Source organism: Micrasema longulum, unplaced genomic scaffold, assembly GCF_059751315.1.
Source record: "Micrasema longulum isolate JH-2025_06_02 unplaced genomic scaffold, ASM5975131v1 h1tg000663l, whole genome shotgun sequence".
In the NCBI taxonomy this organism is placed as follows: domain Eukaryota; kingdom Metazoa; phylum Arthropoda; class Insecta; order Trichoptera; family Brachycentridae; genus Micrasema; species Micrasema longulum.
The window spans coordinates 513,513-534,482 of NW_028277859.1; the positions used below are offsets into that span (position 1 = coordinate 513,513).

Sequence of the window (20,970 nt, forward strand, 5' to 3'; positions counted from 1 at the left end):
CGGTGACAATTGTCATTAAGCGGTGGGGTTACAGCTGGCTGGGCCATATATAGCGGATGCCTCTATAGAACCTTGACAACGCGACGCTCGCCAACTTTACAAGGCACCAGGGCCTTGATTATGATGGGAAGATAAATACGTCATACTTTCACCTTGACAGTATAATTGAAGTTAAATTCGCTCTAGCGATTACAAATATATACTACCGACCCCCCCACCCCCCCAAGTTTTGATGTTAGTACAGCGGTTTATACCTATGGGTCTAGAACCCCTCGATACGTTTATCTACGCATTAAAAGAGACAAACATTTTGTTTCACCGAGCAATTTTTTCTTTAATAACGATTTATTAAAAATTTTAATCGTTTTGAGGTTGGCACTTTTTTTTTAAAGCCTATTAAAAATATGATAGAGAAATAAGTAAATTTTGAAGTCGAATTGTATTCCGACATATCTGTCAGATTATGAGGAACGAGCGGCTAGATGCAAAAATAATCTTGTTAGGTTCTATCCTATAGTTAGAAAGTTACCACTGTAAAAAATAATCTGTTTTACTATCTTTCTGAGAGAACGTATCGAGAGCCGGCTTTGTAATCGCTACGTACTACCTCAGTAGATAAATGCAGACGATCGTTAAGCATATCGTTTTGGCAATGGTTAAAAGTCATATTAAAATCATGTTCAAGCGAGCATTTTTTGCTTAAATTGGGATTTATTGGAGTTTATAATCGCTTTCAAGTGGGCACTTTCTATTAAAGAAGCCTATTTAATATATAAATGAGGACTATTTTAAATGTTAATGACGTAAGGAACGCGGAATAAATTTGAGGGGTCATTCATTGGCTCATTTCGATCATATGATGTCGATATAGCAAGTAGGTAGAATATACCGAGGTAAGATACAGATAGTACAGAAGTTGAGTATACCGTCTCGATATTTACATATGAAGATAGCGTTCATAATCGAGGCACAGGTTCTCGCGGGCCTCGTTGTTTATGGCCGACAGTTCGACGACATTTTACGTCTGAATGCGGACGCGGACCTTTAACTTCAGCGTGTTCATGATTGTTCGTGGTGATCGCTCAAATACTTAGCACGTTTTTTAGCATGTCGATAGTTATCTGTGATTGAGCTCCTGAGAGGACATATGGGAGTTGGCCGCCGACAAAAAGGCCTGGAGAGATTTGGTGGATACCATGTGCTCCACCTAGCCAGTGGATATGGATTAAATAGGTGAGATCCATATTGTTTTTAAACATGGGCAGAATTGTGATTTTTGAACAGTTTAACCAGCTCATGATAGGCCAAAAAATCCCGTAAATGCCTAGACTTTCATATTTCCACTTCTCTGTCTATGTGTCAAAATATTTTAAATACCAGCATAGTCATAGAAATAAAACCGGCTCGAATATTTTTTCCTACATTTATCTCATCGATGTTCGATTTTTTATTATTTTTGAATATTTTTATATATTTTTGAATCTCAACTATAATTTCAAAAGTAAAGATAAAAATAACATATTACAACAGAGATGAAGAACATTTTAGAGAAGGTAATATGGAAGTCTAGGCATCTACAGGGCTTATGACCTGTCATTGACTGGTTTAAGTGGCCACTTTACACACTGTGCAACATTCACCATTCTTCCCGTATTTGAACAGCTATATTCCTTCAATTCTTTCATCTGTTTATGTTTGTGAAGTTAAAGATAATAAATTGAAATAATTGTAGATTTTTACACAATAAAAATATGTACAGAGATTGAGATTAATTAAACAGCGGAATATAAATATTTCGAATATTTAAAATATATTATTTTAACTATCTACCTATCAAAATATATGCCAAAAAATAGTCAGTTATGTAAATGATCAAGTAGGTACTCAAAAGTATACAATATATCTAAAAAATTATACATTCTGAAATGGGCTTCATTGCTTTATTGTTAATTATTATGGCTTAACACGGGCACAGCCTAAAAATCCTTAATAAGTTCATGAATATGTTAGTGTAATTTTGAATGAATAAATAAGCCTCTGAAGTAACTGCGACCAGTATGTCTTTTGTGACAGGTTCGTTCATCAAATTTATTTGATAGTGATGTAAAATAATACGTAGATGGTACGCTCATTTTTTTTTTGAATTTGACGGTTATAAAAAAAATAAGCGCATCGATTGTCTGACAGTGTACCCGTCTGATAAAAATTGTTGTTTGATAACAAAAATGACGTAGCGATGGCGTGGCGTCTTCGCTGATATCCGAGCAGCTACGGAAACAGCCGAGGGCCCGTCACCCCGGTAAATATTATTGAGTTGAATCTAGTAGCGTGTGGGTTGAAACATTAGGCTCATACTCAACATTATGTAATGCCGTTTAAAACATACATTAATATTAATTTATGATTTTAAAGATAAGCAAAAAATACCTTTTTAATATTTTTTATGAGTTTCACTTTCATGAGCAAATATTTATGATTCTGTTATTTTATGTACCTAATATTACACCAATTTTGTTAAACAATTGGTGTTATAAGAATCTATAGACAAACAATAAATCACAAATAAATCATCTCCACTGTGGCCTCCCTGCTTTCCTTTTACTTTCGTAGGGTCTCTTCATATTGTATTATATATTTATTATGATAAATAGTCAAGATCCCCAAATGGTATTCCGATAATGACGCCTTAAGTAACATTCAGCAAAATCTGTAAAAATAATTGAAATCTCATAAGAGATAAATAAATTGATGGAAATAACAATTTTATGCCTTGGCATTTACATGTCATGAGCTAATTTTTGTAATTGATTTATTAAACTTTTTAATATTAATTGACTATTGATTATATCTTTATACAACTTCAGCGCCCTTGAGGCGATTTTTACAAAAAGGGCGCTATATAAATTATCCAAACATTATTATTATTCACGAAAAAAAGCCAACAGACAGCAATAATATAATGTTACAAGTCTGTCCATTGTTTTAAGTGATTATATACTCATACACCTATAAAAATAATATTTAATATAAATATTTTCGTATGAAAAACATAAAACTATAAAGTAACGTATTTTGCCAGCAATTTAGCTTCATTTTGAACATGGCATTTCTTCAGTGTTATTCTTTCAACTGTTGATTTTTGTGAAGTTAAAGAGCCTTTTAGTGAAATCTTAATTGATACGGGTGAGGATGAAACCTTTATTGATGCGGGTGAGGTTCATTTGACATTTATTTTACGTTCATGCTTTCAGGAGTTACGTAGTATGTAAAAATGTTATTACTGTGTATTTATTTATACATAGCGTAAAAAATATAAAATAAAACAAAAAATTAAAAGATCGTCTTTAGATTGTACTATACATATTAAATAAAACATTATTGGGGAATAAAGTATGATGGATGTTTTTTAAACATTAATAGTTGCGAAAAGCTTAAATGGATGAGTGAAACCATAATTTTAGAAAAGCGCTTAAATTATTTCAAAATGTTAATAGAATATACAAGATATTCGATATTTGAAACAAAACTTTATTTTGAGAGTAAGATTCATAGTGTCCTAAAGTTTAATTACGAGAATTTTATTTTTTTATGCAGTGGATTTTTTTTATATATCATAATGTATTATTGTTACCTGGAAAACCATTAAGTGCTCCGAATTTCAGCTCACCCATCATAAGCCGCAAATACGAAATTCAAGATGGCCACCTACTGCTGGGAACAGCTGTGAGTCGACAAAGCGAGCGAGTTCGAAACATAGATAAGTTAGTGCCGGCCCGTAATCTGAGTGTTTCGCACGTCAGTTGTGGTCGCGATGGCCGCATGCGCGTTATCATTGCGTGATTACATCGATGTTTATGTCACAAAATTTGCCCCAAACTTGAATGGAAACAGAACCAAACTTATGGGATCAACTGACATTCTTGTTGGATTCTAACTCGGTATTAGATTCATCGTGTTTCTTCGCATTTCGTGGAGACGTTAAAAACTGTTTATCGATTTCAAAATAGAAATGCACTCGTGTTTATTTACTGAAAATTACTAGGGACTGTGTCTATAGGTCATTGAGTCTCATTTCGTCCACTGCGGAGCTAAAAAGTGAGGTTACATTTGGGGTACATAAATCGGCAAACGATTATTTTCAGAACTTTGAAAGACATTTTCCTATTTGCTCGAAGGAAAATGTGACGACGTTAGTTGTTATTGAACAGTGTAAAAATAAACATTGTCACAATGAATAACTTAGTGAATTAAAAACATCGTTTTAAGTACTGTAAGAACTGTTTTAGTGAACATTTGGATTTATTATGTTAAAATTAGTAAGTAAATAATAAAACTACTTTATTTTTTAATCTGCATGAAAAAGTTCAAATCAATATATGTAGATTTTTTTAACAAGATTATCAAATTACGCAGTGTGATTTGCATCGAAATATTATTGCGATTAGGGTATTTATTATTTATTTACGAAAATGGTGAAGTATTATTTATTTTAAGGTGGTTTTGGTGTACCAAAAGATTGAAGGTTGATTATTATGTATGTTGAAAACTTCGATATGTTTTTTTCTAGTATTTTTTCATTATTATCTTGCTTACCTGAAATAATAAAGTAAAAATAAAAAGTTGTATGCACGAAAATGCAGATAAATGCTTAAATAACAAGTTAGTGGAGTAGTAATCGGCACACTGGGCTACATCAAATTGGTTTCAGTTGAATTATAGAAATGGTTGACGCTATTTAAATAAAAATAAAATATTCTAATTGTTTATCCTTCTACTAATAAATTGAATGGTAAAATTAACATAGTCATTTTTGTACCAATGCAGCTATTTTCCTAAGCATCATTAGGCGCGTAAGGGTAACGAACACGCAAATAAATGTAGGTAGTCTGTTGCAACAATTAATTTGCTTTGCTTTTTTTTTCCAATGGTTGATTTTAGCAATTGATACATTAATTTTTCTTTAATTCAAATGTAGAACTATACATTTTCTTGATATTAATAAATTATGTTGAAGAAAAATATTTTATTTGATTCCGGAGTTGAAAGTTTCCTTTTAAATTAGATTTCAATAGAGTAGTACCTGCATGCTTGAAAAACATCCCTAAAGGAAAGAAAATAGGCCGACCTTAGTTCGACCTTTTAAATTTTGTGTCTCTCACATGTAATATATCGTCGGCATACTGGAAAAACCCTCTAAATACATTATTTACTATATATCTCCATATAGAGAAAAATCCATTTGAATGTTTGACTCCACAAAAGTTTTTTTAACATATGTATATATCAAATAAGGGTATGCAAATACTTGGATTTGTATTGGGGTTAACAAAAAAAGTCAGGACCGTAGGACATTAGCGACTTGTGCGTGTCGTTTCCGCGCTTTTTTTCTGTAAAAAACGTTTTTTATTATTAAGTGTATCTTTTAACAATTCCAATACATCTTGCTAATAAATGAATAATATTTTTCTTGAATTCGCTCGTAACAAATGCCGTCGTATATTTATTTTTGCAGCGCTCACGCGCGAACTACGGCCGATTATTTTTGTTTTGTCCCAGCGTCCTATCCTGCGCGCTTGAGGCTGTTCACGTAGCTGGGATAAGACAACATTGTCCTATCTGTTGTATTGTCATCTTTTAAACCTCGTGGAAATTGTTAAGAAGCGTAAGACTAATCAACTTGTATTAACAAAACATTGAGATATGTTGCAATATCTATATTAGTGTAACGCCCAATGCTGCAATAGTTGTGCACCGTCAGAGTAATAATTCGCGCGTTTAACTACAAACGTGTAACGAACGGTTTCGGTTTGCGCTTGCACTTCTCGACCTGAGTACCTGCGACTCTTTGTATTGCTGTAAACTGTAGCTAACTTCGTGTTTTTTAATCATATAATTGTTTTTGTCCGTATGGGCGACTCTATCAGCCGGTAGCGCATTGTTACTCTAAGTGCGCACCTAATGGTGCATACGAATAAGGTATTGGGATTTAACTTTAGTCCTACGCTGCTGATGCAGTTCGGAAGTACCTACTGCAGGGAGTAACACCCATAAAATACATTACCTCGAGTCGATCTTGCCTAGAATCGAACCCGGGACCTTAGACATGGCAGGCAAATGCACTAACAAGTATACCACAAGTCCTTTTAATCTCTACTCGATTTCTTTCTTTAGGATTTTTACCTGATGGTACCTAGCTATCGAGTCCAAAACTCTGTTTCACACACATTTAAAAAATATTGGGACTATTTTTATTATCTATATTGCACCCTTAAAATAACAGTGACTTCACAAACGATTTTTTCCCGGTATTTGAAAGTAATTTTATTTTTTTTTAATCCATTATTGCACTGCGCAAGATAAACAAATGGCTTTTTTGAAACATTTTTATAGAAATTTAAAAAAATATATATTTTTGAGAAGGGGGATACGGGAATCTAGGCATTTACAATGTGTATAACTTTTTTTTTACCGAAATAGGTACCAAATAAGGCTTTCACTGTCATAAAGAATTTTGTAATTAATATAAAAATAATACAAATCTCTACACAAAATTTTAAACTTTTATTGTCAGTATGCTTTGCTAAATCATTCTCTAACTCTCGCTTTTGATTCTTCGCAGACGACAACAAAATTCTTAAAATAATTCAAACTTTACAAGACAGTTTTCCACTTCATTCAGACATTAACTCTTTTAACCAATGGTGTAAAATCAATAGATTATAACTAAATTTAAAAAATTGCAAAATAATCATTTCACAGAACAAAACAACCTATTTTCTTAGAGTACCTAATAGAAAACTGCAAAATTGATGTAGTTAAGTTCATCAGAGTTTTAGGAGTTGTTCTGGACTATAAACTGACATGCAACGAGCATATAGATACTGAAGTTGCTTGGCTTCGTTAACAGAATATCTTCTGATTTTACTAATGTCCGCACAAATCTTTTTATTGCTCATTTGTTCGCCCTCCTCTAGAATATGTCGTGCTCCGTGGTCTGGTCTTCATTCTATGTGAATCGCATAAATCTCATCGAATCAGTTCAACATCGCTTGCTTCGAAAAGTAGCGTGGATGCTTGGACTAGAGAGAGGTAATTTTTCATATGCTGATATAGTGTCAATGTTAAATATTTCTAGTCTACAAAAACGTAGAACTAATATTGACTCCATATATATGTTCGGCATACTAAATAGTATAATCGATATGCCATCATTACTGGGACAGGTAAAATTCCATATTCCGACATGTAGGTTGAGAAACAATGTAGTACTGTTCATCGATCAGCATAGAACAAACTATGCCCTTAATTCTCCAATGACCCGTTTTTGTCGTTTTGTTAACTCAAGACAAGAACTGGACTTTTTGGTTTAAGTCTACAACGATTTAAACGAGCACTAAATTAACAGTTCATATCTTGTCTTGATGTTTCTTATGTTTGTCAATGGTTTTTATTACTTTTTAATGTTTTTGTTCTTATATTGTAATATAATTACCCTATTATTAGTATAAATGGACAATGTCTGTATATAAATAAATGAACGGCGTTATGTACTTTAAAAAAAGGAGGTAACATTATTACGCAGAACATGAATAATAAAAAAGTTTTGAAGATAAACCAAAGGGTCCATCTTCATTTGTATACCTGAATGTGATTTCCAATGTCCGCCGTCTGCATATGAATAAGGGCAACATAGGATCCATTATGAGTAATTTCGTTCCATGTTCCGGTGGCAATATTCTCTTGGAATCTTAATTACTGTCCGGAATAGTAATGTCATCGTACAGTTCGATTATTCAGCTATTTTTATAACTGATCTTTTGAATAACTGTTGTTGTTGTTATCGGTTACCGTACGTAATTGTGTAAATAAAATCTTAGGAATCATATTTAAATTTATTTCAACAGAGAGGGAAAACATTTTTGAGAAGGGAATATGAAAGTCTAGGCATTCACAGGGCTTATGACCTGTCATTGGCTGGTTTAAGTGGCCACTTTACACACTGTGTAACTGTGTGTTAGGAATCACTTTACAAATTTTTAGGGAATACTAGGAACGTTTGAAAGATTTCGTTTATTTTTGCCGTCACCGGCCACTCTGCCTTAACATTTGCTCATCATACTGTCCCAATCAGTTCAGATTTTTAAATGTAACTATACAATACACAAGATTCCAATTGTTATCGAATTACAAAATTGTAAAGCGGCTTTAAGATGATTTTTCACAAAATGGCTCTACATAAATAAGTCATTTTGTAAACATTTTTTTATTTGATTGTGTCGTGGTTTCACGGATCGAAGATCCAAGTTTCGCACCTCGCTCTGCCACAACTCGATTCCCATTTTATTCTTCTTTCTTTAGTTATTTACAAATCGTACAAAATGGCCTCCAAAATCGAAATGTTTGGACGCAAATGTTTAGTTTATATTAAAATAAAAACAAAACAGTATACTCGGATCCTCGGCCTTTAAAACGCTTTTCGGATATGTGGAGGGATTTTTTCAGTGTAGATTGTAGTGACACAATCAGGAACTACCCATGAAACTTGATTAGCCTCGCTAGAAGATTATTATATTATTGTTAAATAAGTAATAAATTCGAGAAAAAAGATGTTATTAATAAAATATCTTGTGAAAGTCGTAGTCAAAGGTGAAATTTGAAAATCATTCTAAGGAACGTGCTTTTTAACTTTGTTTAAAATTTGTTCCAAAGTTCTGGATATTATCTAAAAAGAATAATCCTTTTTTATATGTTATTTTTGTCTCTGTTGAGAGGAAAAATGTGTACTTTGTTGTAAATGTGCAAATAATATAAAGTATTATTTTTATATCTACCTATAAGGCTTAGATAAAATGCTCTGTACTCAAGTACTTTTTAATTTATTTTTAATGTAAAATAATACATACAACAACAACAAACCATCACGCCATTTCCCCTTAAGGATAAGCAGATAAGATAGAACGCCACATCACTCTATCTTTGCATACAGATCTCGCTTCTTCTATATTCATACATCTTCTCATGCACACGCGCCGTTTTTTGGATTTTTGACATGTTCATCATCAAGTATTTGTTGGATTTGGTCATATCATGTCATCAACATTCGAATTGTCAATATTCTTAGCCGTTCTTTTGCTGTCCATTCGCTCAACATGTCCAAACCAGCGCAGAACTCCTTTCTTGATTTTGTCGATAATGCTTATCTCAGCTTTACACAATGCACGGATCTCAACATTTGTGCATCTATCGTATATAGTTTTACCACACATTCGTCTGAGAGATCGCATTTTGACAGCATTCAGCCTACTTTCATACCTGTTTTTCCAAGTCCATATTTCGTTCCCATACATCAGAGTCGGGACCAGGACTCCATTGTGAACTGCTAATTTTACTACTTGCGATAAATATTTATTTTCCAAGGTTGATTTAAAAGCACCATTCACTCTGTTCCCGGCACTCACCTTCCTTCTTTTAATATCTTTCTCAATTATTCCATCCCTATTAAAAATACTTCTTAGATACACAAATTCCTCTAGTTGTTTTAGTATAACTCCATTCACAGTGATTTCACATTTAGTGATACTTTCATTTCTTTTAAAAACCATCACATTCGATTCATCGACATTCATCAGCAAATCGCTTTCCTTGCATACATCGTAGACCTTTGTTACCAAGAATTGCAGTTCCTCTTTGTTGTAAGCAAGAAGCACGGCATCATCAGCATACAAAAGTTACAAAAATCACCCATTTTCGCTCCCATTCCTAAGTCTTTCAGTTTTTTCATGTAGTTTTATTTTATTTTATTTTTATTTTTTTATTTTTGCACCACAACAGGCCAGGAGGCCCAATTACAGCGGTGAATTACATCACAGAACACCCTGGCTTGAGAAAAATCACATTTAATTTTTGTATTCTCACCGGGAATCGAACCCGGAACCTTCCGTCTGTGAGTCAAGCGTCTTGACCACTACACCACGGAGGCCGCCGTTATCGATATACACGTTAAACAGCCATGGTGATATCACACATCCCTGCTTGACTCCTTTATGAATATTAAACCACGATTTGTATGATCCATTTACCCTAACAAATGCTGTACTGTCTTTATAAAGAGAAGCAATAGCTCGTGTCAGATTTCCGCTCACTCCATACTTCGATAACACCTTCCATAATTTTTCTCTGATATCTCTATCAAACGCTTTTTGCAGCTCGACGAATGCACAGAAAAGCTTTTGGTTTTTAGACATGTTTCGTAAAGCAAATGTTTGATCCATACATCCTCTTCCGTTGATAAAACCGCTCTTAATATCCCACACTCTATCCTTAGTAACTTTTCTTACTCTCTCAATCAGTATTCTTCCATACATTTTGCCAACAGCGCTCAAAAGGCTGATTGCTCTATAATTTCCGCGTTCCACCCTTGAACCCTTTCTCTTGTATAGAGGCATAACAACAGCCCTTCTCCAGTCTGGAGGAGTGTATTTTTCCTCTAAACAAGCTTGTGCAGCCATACAAAAGTTATTTTACCACCCGCCTTTATAAACTCTGTAGCAACATTATCAAAACCTTGCGCTTTTCCATTCTTCATATATTTGGCAGCACTTCTTATTTCTTCCATTCTTATCTCTGTCTTACCATCATCTGCATTTAAACTTACTTGAGAAGGTGCTGCAGTGCTTATATTTCATGTAAATAAATAATATATGTTATTTAAAATATGAGATAACAAGAAAAAAAATTCAAAGTCAATTAATAGTTTCAATAAGGGTTTGAAGATCAAAATTAAATGGTTTTTTTCTCTTAACTTTTAATTGATATATTACCGCCAGCGTTAAAAATTCTAGTTGGCAGTATATATAGTATATAACCGGTTTCGAAAAATCAATCGAATATTTCCGCTACGTGTTAATTAATTACTGCACAATTCGGTTTTGTGCATCGCTATTCCAGTCCATTAACTAAAGCCTCAAGAATCGTGACAAGAGCTACGAAATCCGTATATTTTTGTCGCATAAAGCATAATATTAAAGTACTGTCCACTGTCCAGTCAACGGAACATCAAATGCATTATTTATCTCGCGATGGATTTATTCTGAATGCGTTCTGACAGAGATAAGTTTATCGCGATTTGTTTGTCACGGGTCACTGGATACGATGACAAAATGTAATATGACGCTTAAGAGTTATGTAATACTTGTGATTGTATTATAACCGTAGACTAAAACCACAGAATGAAGAAGTTCAAGGGCCTGATTGTAAATAGGCCTTAACATCTGAGTAAATAAGATCGAATAGTGAATTCTTTTACGGAAAATTTGAGTCATTTTCATTGTAAAGTGTTGTAAAATATTAAGTTTTTTTCGCAAAAAGACATTAAATCAATAAAAATTTCATCCACCAAAAAAAAAAAAAAAAACCATAGGTAAGCAGGAGGGCAAGTTTTGAAATATCAATTCGTGAAAAACGTAGACTCAGACTAATTAAGAAATTTTAACATAAAACATACATTTTGTTAAAAAATCTATTGACTGTTCCCAAAATTCCTGCTTATTTTTATTTAACGAACTAGTAAGACAGTTAAATATATGTATTTATTTTTAAATGTGCAATACATACATAGTTTAAATTACGGTTTGAATAATTATATTGTTAGGGTTAGTGATACGTTTTTATTATTTTTTGTAATATGTAAACGTATTTGCATGAATAAAAAAATCAATTCTTAAATTTACTTATGATATTTAAATCACTAATTAATTAATAAACACATCATTAAATATTTTAGGTTATCTATTGAAATTTATTGGTAGGATTGCATTTTAATTATAAAAATTAAACGCGGACATCATTAAATCTGTTTTCTCATCAGTTTGAAAATGTCAGTAACAACGGAAAATAATATATATTGCATGGATAAATGAACTTACAAATGTGCCTTTTTGGTAATATATTCTCGTCTATGATGGAATTTTCAAAATCGATACTTCCCATTTTAATACGGGTCCAAAAGACAATAATCCATATTATTATTAAATGCTCTAATGGATTATGGACACGGCAGCCGGGTGTAAACTGTAGAGATGGCACACTACACACGATCAAACGTGCGGTAGTTTCGCGTGCCTGCCGTTTTTGTAACATCCGGCGTCCAATTTACTATTAATTTCGAGTAGCGTCGGCGTTGATAAGAAAAATAAAATTCCATTTTTGTTACACCCGTTGACATTGGTTCTGTGTTCTGTCGTGTGGCGGGTTTCTTATAATATTATTAGACTCAAACAAAATTTAAAAAAACATTTGCACATTTTACTTTCGATTATTTATTACGGTCGAGATGATTGCTCCGTCTGTTAAGGAAATTATTTTCCTCATTTTCGTTTATTTGATTCCTCATCACGTTTTAGACATTTTAAATAACGAGGTAAGAAAGTAACGGAAGTACGCTGTGATGCGTTAATACGATTACTGGCTCGGCAACTGGACTCGGCCTTAGTGTGGAGTTTAGTAATAATTGCTTCATTAAATTCCGGTCATTTCTAATGTAAATGCATCCATCTGATTATGACCGCTCTGGTAAAGGTTGCCAAGTTTTGCTTCATGATTATGTGCATAATAATTCAAGCTGTGTTATTTTTATTTACGTGTTCAAATGTTATACATATTTATCGCAAGGCGAAACGCTTTCGATAGCCTAGAGGTAAAACTTTTGTTTTCAAGTTATTTATGACTATTTAAAGCGTGAAATATTATTTGTTTGTAGTATGTACGAATTTTCCGTGCTTGTCGTGATTTGTTGTATGTTTAGATATATTTTACTACAGAATTTGTGTGCATTTCCATAAGTTTTAACATTAGCATAGAGTGCGCTATTTCAATATCAATAAATTATTGGAAAACATTATTAGTTATTAGTATGCCTTGAAATACATGTTTGTATAATTAAGAAGCTATTTTCAAACATTAAATATTTTTTTGACTTTCCAATATGTACATAATATTATTTCCGATTTTTTTAAACCAATCCAAAAACTGTAATAATAAGTTGTTACTTTCTTATTGATGATGAAATCAGTTTTGTTGAAGTTGTCTACTAAGATGAAATAATTTCCGTCTTCTTTAGACATTTCCTAAAATTTCTATTCAGCTATTGAACACTGAAACAATGAAATTTTATGCCATTGTATTTGTCGTATTGCTAATGATGTTTTTGTTTTCTTTATAGGTCATGAAGATGTTTGCGGGAGATGTATGAGAAATGCTGAATCTTCGGAACAAACACGTTATAGCAAGTTGACACATTAGGAAGAAGAAACTTCGCCAACTTTGTAGAAAGAAATGCTCTCACGAAGTGAAATTCTGCTATATTTCTTGTGATTATCTAAAGTTTTGAAAGACGCTACAAGGCGTGAAGAATTCCCGACATATTAAAGTGCTTCTTTTTAAGGAAGCTCAATCGTTGTGACAAAGAGTAGATATAAATATAAACGTTTGCACGATAACTTCATTAGCGTTACAGTTAAGTTAATCTAAGTGAAAGTGTAGAATAACTCTAGTGTTTAGCTGTTGTAGTGAAAATATAAAATTAAAGCCTAGAATTGAATCGTTTAAGTTTGTTGAATAAGTAACGTGCTCTACGAGTCGAATTCACAATGCTGGGAGTGTTTAAGCGCCGTTGGAAGCCCAAAAGGTAAGATCTGACTAATTTTAAAAGGTTAGGGAGTATCCAAGCGTAAAATCTGTTATGTATCCCTCACGCATTATAAGATTCAATCGTGATATGCGAAAATTTTAGTATAAACCCTAAACACGCTCTCGTTTCCTTAGTGAACCCAAGTGATTTATGTACCCTTTTTAATACCGTACGTGCTCGCCTTTGTATGGCAGATTTTGGCATTTTTCGGTGACATAATGACATACTATACTGACTTACGAATGTCAAGGACTGCCTCGAAAGCTTCAAACGCCAAAGAGCAGAGGTTGAATTTGACATTAACGAATTCATTTTTAGCAAATCCGACGACGCCGACGGCGCATTACTGTCATCGCATCAAGAACACACACGTGGCGTGTTTGGTCTGCGGGTTCAAGTGTTAATTTTAATTTCCGACGTAAGTTACCATGTTTTCAACACGTTCAGACGTTTTGTCTCTCGTGGGACCGCGCTGGAATGCAGAATGCCACTTGAAAAACGATTTCGCAGGTTGTAATTCATTCAACGAGCGTTTTTTGTTCGTTCCGCTGAGTATTGATGACTAATGTAAATATTCACGTGTTTGTAAACACAGTTGTAAAAAATGTGTTCCCCTTTCAACATCATTGTTGATTATATCATTAAAATATGTCAACTAATCTCAAAAGGAAACAGCTACTTATTATTGACTTGAAAAAAACTGAAAGTTCAACTTAATTAACTAACTAACTTAGGCATTTTTTCCATATTTAACTTAGGGTTTTTCTGTAAATAAATAAATAATTTAATTACATCTTACCGGTTTTGGGTTGAAATGCTTTGACGGAAAATATAAATATTTATTTAATATATTATAATAAGTGTAAAAAATAGTACAAAAATAAATATAAACTAAGTAAGTTCGTGCTTTGAGGTTTTAATAATAAATTATTTGTTTTTTTTATTTTTTTTATCCAACACAACAAAAAATACGAAGTATTTACATTTATTTTTTTTTAAATAATCCTTTAGTCCTGCTGAATTGCAAGCATCCAACAAAGGAAATATGGTTTGTTTACTATTATTTATACAATACTTACTTAATTTTTAAATTTGAATTTAGAAACTTCTTTGCATAAAGCATGGCGCATTTATTATAGTTTTAGTATGAATGAGGAAGTTCAGTGCTACGGGAAATTATACAGAAAAAAGTTTTTGCGGTAAAATTAGAACATTTAACTGTATGGCGAAGTTTCTCGAAAATGTATGTAAAAGAAAATGCACTACTTTGAACTACGGCACAGTTCTTCCGAATCAACCAATGATAGCGTGTTGTGATAGATTTCCGGTTTCAGGAAAGCCAATTCACCAATCGTCAGAACTCACCGACGACAGCTTGTGACGTCTCAGGCGGAGTAATTTCCAAATTACTAAACTTAAAAAATCATAGTGCTGATAAATACGATACATTAAAAAAACATTGGCTTTGTTTGACAGTATATTTGAAAATGCAAAACCACTGAATTTCCTTATATTGTAAGTAGATCAAATGTTAGGTATTATTTTTTCATTTCTTTACACTTAAATTACACATTGTTTGCAAATTGAATATCACAAGAATGCAAATAGATACTTTATAGTATGCATATTTTTTTACGGCGTTAATAGATAGGGTGGCGTCTAATAAAATCCATGTTATCAGTTTTATTGGTTCAATCTACGTTTTATTACAAATTTCGGAACGTGCGTTAACAAACAATAGATAAAATTAATTGGTAATAATGTTCTGGCGTAAAAATAGATAAGATTTTGGAATACTTACATGGCGTTCTTACTATAAGTACACATTTGCAAAATTGCTAGAGGTGGTTCCCTGGCCGTGTCGCGGACTCCAGATCAGAGGTTCAAGATTCGAACCTCGGTATATCACAATTTGTTGTACATTTTCTAACATGGTTTTTGACAACATACTGAAAATGGTCCCAACATTTTTCTCCTTTCCTTTTTCCGGTTGAGTAATAGTTTTGATTTAAAGTAATTTATAAACAAATGCGTTTATTTGTTTTTTTTTAGATGTCTTTAGTTTTTTAATCTTTATTTTCTATTGAATATGTTCTGTAACTTGAATTGTAAAAATAAAACTTTTATTTTATTGGTTGGTTGAAAGAAATTGCCATTTGGCAATAAGCCTGCCAATGTACAAATAACATTATGTACAAAAAGTTTAATAAAAAAAAATCTAAAAATTTGGGTTAGTCATAATTACAAAAATATTTTGTTTTACAGTTTAGGGAAAAAAATGTCAAACCTTTAGACTTTAGTTTGAAGTCAAGCTTGTAAAGAATCAAGTAAGATTTTAAAAAGGTTAGAAACAAAAATTCATAGCAAGAGACATGTCGATAAATCCTAATTAGATGGTTAAAAATTATTGAAAATCTTGATTCATTTTGAATTATTTTTAAAATGATAGTATATTTTTTTTTGTCTGCTTTGTACTTGATAAGTGAAAGGTACTATGTTTGAGTTATTTCTTTACTTCCGACAAGAAACATTTTCCCTTTTTTTGTTGTGTTTTGGTGTCATCTAAAATTGAAGACTTCGTCTTGCCCTTGTGCGACATACTAATGATTAAAGTACAGTGCGTTCAAATGTTTAATAAGCCTATCATGCGCGGTCCGTCAATAGATTGAATGGAACCAACGCTTACCTTAAAATTTGACTTCCAAACAGTGAGCAAGTTCAGTGTCTTTCTTATTTGTTTACAGACTATTAAACTAAGCCATTTTTTTTAAATAAATATATCGCATAATTAGCGCTATGATTTTTTAAAGTTTTGTATTTCTGAAATAACTCCGCGTGTAATGTCAGAGGTTGTTCTCTGTTAGTTCTTCCGATTGGTTCGTTTACGGTAAGCCAAACGGATATCCTTCGCAGCTCTCTTATCACGTGGTGTAGTGGTCAAGACGCTTGACTCGCGGACGGAAGGTTTCGGGTTCGATTCCCGGTGAGACCACAAAAAAATAAAATGTGATTTTTCTCAAGCCTGGTTGTTCTGTAATGTAATTCACCACTGTAATTGGGCCTCCTGGCCTGTTGTGGTGCAAAAAAAAAATGAAATGAAATGAAAAATCATTGGTTGGTTCATATGAACCAGTGACGTCGATCAAAGTAGTGCGTTTTTATTTAAATATTTTTTATTATTTTTTTCCTACATTTTCAAGAAACTTTGCCGTACAATTTAATGCTCTAATTTTTACCGCGAGCAAGAAAACATTTTTTGTATCCAATATCCCGTAGAGCTGAAGTCCTTCATTGGTACGTAATTTTATTTATACAATAAAATCAATCAATCTTTTTTGTAACTACAACAAATATATTTTTAATTACTTTGTTGTTAACCGTAGCGATCTGTAATGGGTTCGATGTAGCATATTCGTTAATAACATCTAAAAAAATTGCGGCAAACCCACACACAACATTTTAGTAAAATTCACTGCGCTCCGTCTAATTCTGAAATAAGAAACTGCCTATGTCTGTCGGTTCCTATGAGACGGTCACCCAGTACTGAATTCACAAGTCCGCGCATGCGTTTATCTTTAGTAGCTCTGTGGAAGCAGTTCTTACAAACCAATTCATGTTTATTTTTCATGTATTGTGACTGTTTTATAACAAATTAAGCACTTATATTGGTTGACACGATGCTATTTTAATATTAAACTATGTAACAGAACTCTTTTATGCTGACATTATGGCATAAACTTGATTTTAAGTTTATTAATGAGTAAGTAATAGGTACATAATATGTTACTAGTGTTTGTACCTAGTACCAAGTGACTGCTTTCCTAATCGAAAACCTCACTGCACGCCCCTGAAGCCTTTATTAATGTGCTAGTGCCTGTCGGTGAGCCATGTAAACATACAAATTTCATTTGTGTTAGTAGGCACGCTAAAAGGTGTCATTTAAAAACGTTCGGACACGAATACGTCATAAGCAAAGGCTTATTAAAGATTTGAATGGACCGTATATTATCGTATACTTTAGTTAGTGTATCAATTAATATTCACACTTGTTAAATAAATAAAGAGAGAGAGAGTGACCTTTGGCGGAAGTCGAACACGGGAACTTATAAGTCCTGTAGTGATATTTACTAAGTACTATACCACGAGGCAGACAATCCGATGATAGTAATGTAAAGGTTTTTCAACCTTCAAGTAACCGTTAGACCATCGTGATAACTGGTCTCACACGAACCGCGGACTATCTCCTTATTCTTGATTGAACACATTCTTCTCCATATTGTGCGCTTTATTACTACAAGTTTTTATTTTAGAGTTAGGAATCCGTTTTGTTATTGCTGCTTAGTGCTGAAACTACTGAACGGATATATTGGTAATATGTCATTGTTATTGCACATCTCGCTCAGAGAAATTTCTCGTTTGTGGTCCCAAGAGGGTTCGATGTCCTGGACGAACATATTAAGTTATCAAAAACAAAAGCCATTTTCAAGAGAAGTGTACAGGTTCGGATTTTGTCTAAGGGAAGAGACCATTGCAGGAGACTGCTGCGAGACATTGAATAGATTAGTATATTATTAATCGTGTTGTCCAGATGCCGATTAAAATTTATGTTGATGTAAAAATTGTAATTTTTATATTCTTTAATAATATGTATGCTTCTACTTTCTATTATAAGAATATATACTCAACACGAGACTTTTGGACTTATGGAGTTTGGGATGCGTTATTATTTTTTTTGTCGTGTGTACCTTTGTATAAATAAATAAATAAAATTATCTACGCTATTTTAGGGCTGGTTGCAAATCAGTGTTATGCTACCTCCCCACAAGCCGCTTGACGCAACGCTTAGCATGCGTAGGCAAGGCAAACTTTAGCATTTATATATCCCCGCCACATTATGCTCCTTGCGCTGATCATCACTTTGCTCCTCGCGCTACCGCCCTCTCGCCCGATGTTATCCTCTCCGCCCACACACTGCTCTACTCGCGCAATTAATCGCGACGCTCCGCACTTGTCACTTATCTTTGCTATACAATGGACGATGAAACTGTGACAGCGTGCGCGCTATACATTTTTAGTATAGCTAATTATATCAATGTCATACAAAGAAATATAATTATTCAAAAATGACGCGTGCGTCTTGTGTGAGCGCTCGATGCGTACTGCGACCGCGCGATTATGTGGCCAACCACTCGCGCTCATATTGCCGGTCCTTTGACTCGCGCTCAAAAACCGATAAAATAGGAAGCGGTGGGCACGACGAGGAGCATGACGTGCGGCATGACAAGTAATGTTGCCACACTGCGTCTCTGCCTCCTTTCCTCGCAACCTCCCATGTCCTCGTCGAGTGTGTGGTAGGCCTAATAAACTTGCGAATGCAGCAGTTGATCCTGAGCGTTCATTGTTTCAAGTTTTTTTTACTTCGATTTTAATTATTTAATTACTTTCATTTATGTTTTTTTTCCCTTACAATATTGTACTTAAAAAATTCAAATAGTTAATTGATAAACTTAGCATGTAATATAATATGTAAACTTCACCGGTCCATTAGAGTTAACTCTAAATTTATGTACTATAAAACCACATTATTAACACATTATAGAATTTATACAATGGTTTCAATATGTCGGTACAAATATATACATTTATATATAATGTGTACAATTACATTATGAGGATAACTTTTACTGTACAATAATAATATTTATGCTAAGTACCTACTTGTTACAATGTATCAGTATTATTGTACATGTTAGGGAGGGGGACTAAATATATTGTGTGAGGGTGTGTATTTACTAAATATATTGTGTATTCATGTATGGGTGTGCATATATGTGACAATGTGTAGTGAATATAAGTTGACTTATTGAACAATGATTTTCAAAAAATAATTGTTTTTTTCAAACCTTTATGAGGAAAGCTATCAACCACCTTATCAATCGATTTAAAATTGTTAAGAATGCTCTGGCCTAAAATCCAAATTCAAAAATATGTAAAAATTTCAACAAAGTAATAAAAAACAAAAATATAAATATAAATGTAAGTACTCATATACACACATACGATTACATCATATTCAGTTCAGTTCAGTGCCGAAAATCGACCATAATTATAAGCATATAATGAATATATTCTGTTTGCAAAACATTTATGAAGGTTAAAAAAATATATAAATTAGCAAAATTCAAATATAAGCAAACATAATATTAAGCACTGTCTATTCTCACTAGGTAAATACCTGTTCTAAGGTAGACAGCGTTTTTAAAAAATATAAAATACAGCATATTATTTATAAGTTATCTCTATAGAAAATGAATACGAAATTGAATAATATATTGAAACACGATAATCTTTAGAAAAAATAAGGATCTAAAAAACGATAGTTTAAAAAAAAAATTTTTTTTAGTTTGATGATTTACCGACTTTTTTGGGTGTTGACCTGTGGTTTTCATATCAACTGCAGTGGTGTGATGATCAGTAATAGAGGTGCGAAGCACAGCCGATGTTACATATTATATTTAATCCATACACAAAATACTGACACCGTCCCACCGCAAGACAATAAGCAAAACGCTCGATTCACTAACTTGCGCTTGTCGATGCTTGGTGAGCGTGTGGAGCCACCTTTGAGTTTACGTTAAATGAATAATTGTCACGTTTTCGTCAAAATGCGTTGCACTTTAAAAAGTTAGGAAAGTAGAGCAACTCACCGTGCCCATTTTGACAAAAGTGTTAAAAAATTTTAACTTTAAATTGAACTTTTTTCGACGCAACTAGGCCTTAGTACCTTTATCAAAATTGTAGAAAAATGCATAAATAAGTAACAGAAAATAAGTTTATTTATTTAATTGTGAAAGTAAATGTGAAAATAAATTAAGACACATAAAAAAAACAAATAAACCTAATAAATACAAAAACCTCACCAAGCCACTTTTTGTGGTTTGTTGGTGAAGTTTACTTGTAAAAATATTAATCGTACTTAAAAATAATAATCTAAATAACCCAAATAAAATCTGTACATAAACAATTACATTCAAAACAAGGGGCAGTAGTTAGACTGTATCCGCTCAATCAAAAAAAGAAAAACAATAAGATAAACAAATATACCATGAAAAAATAATAAACACATATATCTAATTTGAATACATTATTTAGTGATTTTAACATTTGTAGATGTTGATTTAATAGTCTTTGTATGAAACTGCTATCGACATAAAAAATCTATTTTTAGTTTTCATTGAATTATTATATTATATGTCGGCCTCGTGGTGTAATGGTCAGCGCGT

General features: G+C 32.9%; 1 long non-coding RNA gene across 2 annotated transcripts in view; it reads left to right on the top strand.

The window, feature by feature from the left end:
- The first annotated feature begins 3,764 nt into the window (after window positions 1-3,764).
- Window positions 3,765-20,970, top strand: part of LOC148279844 (uncharacterized) — a 194,959-nt gene continuing 177,753 nt past the window's right edge. For both annotated transcript variants that reach the window (XR_015822770.1, XR_015822769.1), the window contains exons 1-2: window positions 3,765-4,316; window positions 13,220-13,684. This is a non-coding gene — a long non-coding RNA (uncharacterized LOC148279844). The remainder of the gene's footprint in view (window positions 4,317-13,219; window positions 13,685-20,970) is intronic.